This window comes from Ursus maritimus, unplaced genomic scaffold (assembly GCF_017311325.1).
Source record: "Ursus maritimus isolate PB19 unplaced genomic scaffold, ASM1731132v1 scaffold_1, whole genome shotgun sequence".
NCBI lineage: Eukaryota > Metazoa > Chordata > Mammalia > Carnivora > Ursidae > Ursus > Ursus maritimus.
Window position 1 is genome coordinate 12,490,477 of NW_024423343.1, and position 6,082 is coordinate 12,496,558.

Genomic DNA, 6,082 nt, shown 5'->3' on the forward strand with positions numbered 1-6,082 from the left:
GCGTCCTTCTCATTTCACATACTGTTGACCCAATCAATTCCATCTGTTATAGTCAGAACCCACATACAGCCAAATTCAAAGAGAACAAATTTGGCATTTGGTGTCCACTTCACTTCCTGCTTCATGCACCCACTGGGTGGGGCCCCTCTAAAGCTCCCAACTTTCAAGGAGGGAGGCATTCTTGATCTTCCTCTGCCCTCTTTCACTAAAGCCTCAAGTAGGTTTCAGTCAGTCAGGGCTCATTGGGAATTTTATCTTATTTTTCCAAAGTCTTTCCATTTTATCCAGACTCTGACTGGGGCCTGAATGGCTCTGCTTCCCATTATAGGCTTTCCAGGCATTGACTCTCATTCCTTGGGCATTCAGCGCCAATTTCTCTCTCCCCGCACCTCTCCCTCCCTCTCTCTCTCTTTCTATATATATATATTCTTCAAGCTTTTCTTGGAAAGACTCTCCCCTTCCATTCTATTTTTTCCCATTCAAACGTAGCTGCATTCTATGTGACAAAACAAACCATTAGATCCAACGTGAACCTAATTCCAAGGTCTTTTCTCCTGTTTTTTTTGTTTTTTTTTTTAAATATGTGCACACAATTTTTATGGACTTCACCTCTGTTACTATTGGGCACGCAATTGTGCTGAAGCCACAGTTATTTTGCAAGTCAGCGAGGACTTCTCCAGCCCTGGGTTGGAGTTACATTGGTAACTTTGCTCTAAATTCCCTCTTTAATGAAAAAAAACATGGACGGAAGGCGCAGGAGCATAAATCTTGCAAGTTGCTTTTCCGAGACCCGCCAGAACTAGCCCTAAATGAAGACACTGTGCGCTCGCTGCTGGCGGCTGTATTCTTCGCATTTCGATTTCAACAAGTAGTCCCAGCCAGAGAAGCATTAGAAGGTAAAAGGGGATCAACCAGTTGTTAATCCAGTGGTGACTTCGGGTTTGGGTTTGTTTCTTCAAACGGCCAAGTGGTGCGTTGTTCTGTGATTGAGCGCCTTTGTCCTGACAGAGCTTTTCATTTTGTACCTTTCACCATTGTTTTTGGCCACAGATCAAGCCTCACATCTTCTGGTCATGGAATTCCTTTCTGCAGGCTCAGGCCGCCGCGTAACCTGAGACGCCTCAATTTCCCAGCAGACAGCACATTAAAGGGAGGTCTGCCGGCCAGCTGCAGAGACAGGTGTTGTTCTCGCTTCATTTCTACCCGCCCCATTTATTTGTCCTAAGAATTCCTCTCCCAGGGTTCACAAACGCTGAAGGAATCAGGCCGATTTTATAGGCGCTAGAGTGTGGGATTAAAATGCTTCACCTGCTTGGTAGCTTAGCTTGGTGACCAACGCTTCCAGATGTAGCGCGAACTTTCTGTTGTTCTTGCTTGGCCCTCGTTAATGAGCGAGAGGGGCTGCGGGGCCGCTCAGCGGTCCGCCGCACAATGTGTTTACCGACTCGGATTCCATCGCTGCTCTTTGGAGAGGGCTGACTCAGGCTGCTTTCTGAGAAACTGGAGAAGTCAAGAAAATGCTCTGATTATTGTCCTTTTCTCGTCCATATTGCAGAGCCCTGCAAACCTGAGCTGGTTTGGTCCTATCAGATTTAATGTTGGTGGGGCAAATCCAGATCGATTTTTCTAGCAATGTTATCTAAGTGAAAAGGGTCAACTACCATACTGTTTACCGCAGATCCTGCTGTTGATTCAAATGTATCTTTGGAGAGTGTCGTGATTTTCATTGGGCAATGAGCTTATAGGCTGAGTGAGGTGCCCACGTGTGGCCTGTCCGGCATGGATCACCATGTATTTCTCCTCCTGATCTGAGGTTTAGCTGTGAAAATCCCTCTTTGAGCAGCGTCAGCTTTTTTTCACAAGCCACACCCATGTTCCAGCCTCTGGGTCTCCTCTGGGCTTGGGTCACCTGGTTCTTCTCTCCTTTGCAGGATTTGAGGGGAAAAGGAATATTTTCTACAATTAAACTAAGGGCTGTTTAACACAAATTAGTATTTGGCATCATTAACAAAACATAACTACGTTCGTGACTTAGGTAACGAGGATAAGTAGATTCTATGCATCAGGGAGACCATGAGACGGACGATTTGACTGTGACTTACGATACTTCCTTCCTGACACTCAGAATTGTCTCTTGCAGGATATTTGGATGAGACATGGACCACATAGGAGAGAGTGTCCCGTCCCTGTCTTCTGAAACTCCTGGAAGCTGGTCCTTAAGGAAAGTGGCATGTTCTTCGTTTAAAAGCTGTCGGCCTCCTTGGACTCTGCCTTGCTTCCTTGGTGCAGGAAATCAGATCACCCAGGATGGTAGCAAGACTTCGGAAGTGGCCTTCCGCCACCCTGTCACTTGTGGCCTTTTGAAAACACTGTGTCGTTACTATGTTCAGAAACCCCATGCCGCCACAAAATGCCCTGCATTCCAACCACAAGCATTGCTAGGCACACTCCAGGCACACGGAGCCCTTGTGGGCCTTGGTGTCTTTGCTGGGACATTTCTTCTGTCCATGTCGCTTCCTCATGCCCTCTTTTCTCCCTTTTTAGCAGGTTAATTCCTACTTTCCCCGGAGCCCCACATCAAGCCTTCCGACCTTTCCTAAGCAGTGCTAGACACTTCCTTCTCTCTCCTCTCTTTCCCACAACTCCTTTTGTCGTGCATTACATGATTTTTGCTCTGATTGTTGTTGGCTTTGGGTCATTTTTTAATGTCTCCCTGGACCACGCATTCTTCGAGGATCAGGATGATGCTCTGTATTGCATCTTTGTGAGCTTAGGTCATTCTTCACACCCCGACCTAACTCCTGTGCGGCCGCTTGGGAGAGTCCCAGACACACAGTGGGTGCTCCGTTAGCATTGGTTACGTTTACGAATGAAGACACCAGTGATAAAGCCATACTTATAATTGAGCTTGAAAGGTTTGGGGGACCAAGGCAGTCTCTAAATCTGTGAAAGGGACAGTGAATGTGGGGCATGGAGAAGGGAGGCTCCTAACTCTAGCTGCCTGTTTTCTGGGACTTTGCACCAACTGATAAAAATAGACTAGGCTTACCCTTTACTCCTTTGTCTTCCTTTCCGTCTATTTATTGCTACTGTGTTCAGGAAGGCACCTGATAAGTGAAACGATGTAGGAAATTCATAGCATGGCATCCTACGTCCCCGAAAAACTGCTATCCATGGTCCATGTTATCTAGTAGTTCACATTTACAAGTAAAAGATTTACCTTTGCTTCAAAATAAAATGAGGATTAATATATTGGTACCGTAGAGATAAATATCAAGGTGCACGGTGTTTCTCATCTCGTGCAGAAAGTAGTTTTGATCCCATGGTGTTCTCGTACTGGTCTGTTTTATCTTTCTTCTCCCTTTGCTCATCTCACAGAGCTACAGGCAAACTGTTCTGGCAACTTCTGAAAATACTCAGAACAATCATAGAGAAAGGGGTGCTGTGAAATCCCAGTTTTACAGGAGAAGAAAGAGAGGCTCAGCGGTCAATAACTCACCCAAAGGGCACAGAGCTGGTCAGTGGCAGAGTCGGAATTCAAGCCCATTTGGACTGAGTCCAGAGCTGGTGCTGTCAACTGTCGCGATAAGCTATCTCTTGTTCAGAAGTGGACTCCACACTGTATGGAGGACAGATTGTTTTTAGGGAAGGAAACTGAGCAGATCACTTAAAGGATCCCTTACAAATGCTCCATAAAAGGGTAAAAAGGAGAGAAAATTAATAATTTCACTTGCAGTTTCAGACCCTGGTAAACTTGTTCATGTTCATGCAATTTGTACCTCAAACCAAGTAACTGAATATTTCCTGCAGTAAGTAACTAGTTCTGTCACTTGGAAAAAATCTCCGACTCCGCTTAACTCCTGCAGAGGGCCGTGGCATAGGGCCTAAATGCCCGGGAGTTTAAGTCAAGAAACATTTACATAGTAAAACTATTCTTTTGTTGTTTTACTCTTTCCTTCCTGCTTGGAAAACTTTTCAAGTGTAAAGCCATCTACAAATTGTAGTTTTTTCCCTAGAAAGCAGAGGTCACAGAGATAAACGTCAGCTGTCAGAAGAGCCGCAGATGAAGGTGATATTCTTTTCTAATGGTTTCTGAGAAGAGAGACCATCAGAGTGAAATCCAGTAATCCCGCATTTCTGATTACACGCCTACTGAGACGCTCAGACTTGAGCTCAGACCTTGGTAAAGGACTGAGTGCTGAAAGGTAGCTCTGTCTCCTGGGGGATCTGGAATGAGATCTGGTAGAAAGTTTCATTCAAGTTGAAGGAAAACATAAAAGAGAGTGTTCTATGGAACTCAGAAGTCTGGCAATGATGGATTTACTCCATGTGTGAAAGACTGGAGTAAGTGTTCTTCCCACGCTTGATTTATTAATTGGTTTATTAAGAAAGTCCTACAAGTTAATATTTCACTACCTTCTTGAATATAGTTATAAATTCCTAAGTAGAGAGTCCACAAAGCAAATATAAAAGGACACTCCAGTACCCATCAAATGATGTTTTCACATTTATCTATATATTTACCTATAATCTAATAATTTCCTAAGAAACAGTAGTGTCCCTAATTTGAGTACAATGGTGCATTTTAACTTAATTTTTAAATTTAGATAGTTCTAAAGATGATCCCGAGTTAGGTTATGGGGAAATTATTATACTCCTTCTTGGAATATGCCTGTCTAAATCTATGGCGTGAAATGCACCCATTTCTGAAAAGATTCCTTTAATAATATTCTCTCATTTTATGAGATTCCATTGCACCATAGCATGACTGAATAAATTATCCTTTGGACATAGCCTAATTTCCCATAGTCCTAATTCTGAAAGATTTTTCAGATTTTTTTTTTCAGTAGGAGAAATGTTGTAAGATTATCAAATTTATTATTTTACCGATGAACAAAATTATAACTGAACTGTCTTAAAAGTGCTTCTTTTCATTAAAAAAAAAAAAAAAAGCTATAGCAAAGGAAGGACGTCTATTATATAACTCCCTGGAATGGATCGCTCTCCTGTTAACTCAAATTTTCAGGAAGCTTGAATTCCTCCAATTCCGTTTTAATGCTCCCCCCCCCCCATTCTGTTTCTGTGGCAGTGAAGAACAGCTGGCCACCATCCTCTGTGATAATAACCTTCATATAGTGGAAACCCGAATGGTTTTGGACCTGGTACTCACAAAAACATCTCCTTGGATGATGTAGCTTATTTGGTATTTCCCCCTGTAAATAGCTAGATTCCTTCTAGCCAGCCCTTCCAGCGACTATCAAGTTTTGGCTCTGTTCAGTATAATGCAAGCATTTTCTGCCCCGTCTATTCAGGAATGTCTTCCGAGGAGATTTCACAATAAAATTTATTGTGTTTAATTTATGACATACAATGTAAGAAGAATGGAATGCTTTTCTGTTAGGATTTGCATTGATAATGAAAGGTTACCATAGTGCCGGTCCGCTTTTACCAAATTTGCCAAATTCTGAAGGGAATGCCAATTAGAAGGCAGTAATGTTTCTCACTGCAACAGATTGAGACCAATACCTGGTGGCGAGGACCCGTCGCTGTTGGCTGGACCCGACTTCTAATTGGGAAAGAAGGCAAATGCTAGATCAAGCAGTGTTTGTGAGGTGATATCAATCATTCCAAGTAATAGCCACACCCCAAGAAAGCCGAGGAAGTGATTCAATCTTTCTGAGGTCATCTTTTCTATTAGTATCAGAGTAGCCAAAAGTCTGAAAACGCTCATATTTTGCTCTCTTTAGGAAAAAACAACATTGATTTTAGAGGCTTTTGTTATGGAGGCCAGGGGGGTTTTCCCACTGCAGCAAAGAGGAAGCTGGGTTTGGATTGGGAAGCCAGACATTTCTTGGCCTGAGTTTCTCACTTGAATGGGATTCTAGTTTGCCCCCTCCTCACCTCGCCAACCCCCAAGCAGCGAGAAGCCCCACCTCCTCCGTTGGACCATATGGGGAAGCTGGCTCAGTGGCTGTTATTCTACTGACTCCAAGTTCACGCAGCTGTTCATTCCCTGCTTAATGTACCGGTAATTACAGCAATGTGCTCTTCTCTTTTTCCAATCATGTAACTTTTTTCTAAT

At 43.4% G+C, this 6,082-nt stretch overlaps 1 long non-coding RNA gene across 1 annotated transcript; it reads left to right on the forward strand.

Annotated features, from left to right (window-relative positions):
- The first annotated feature begins 719 nt into the window (after nucleotides 1-719).
- On the forward strand, nucleotides 720-2,678 carry LOC103662713. The gene is made up of 3 exons (XR_568549.2): nucleotides 720-896; nucleotides 1,051-1,179; nucleotides 2,141-2,678. It is a non-coding gene; the product is annotated as an uncharacterized LOC103662713 (long non-coding RNA).
- The last annotated feature ends 3,404 nt before the right edge of the window (nucleotides 2,679-6,082 follow it).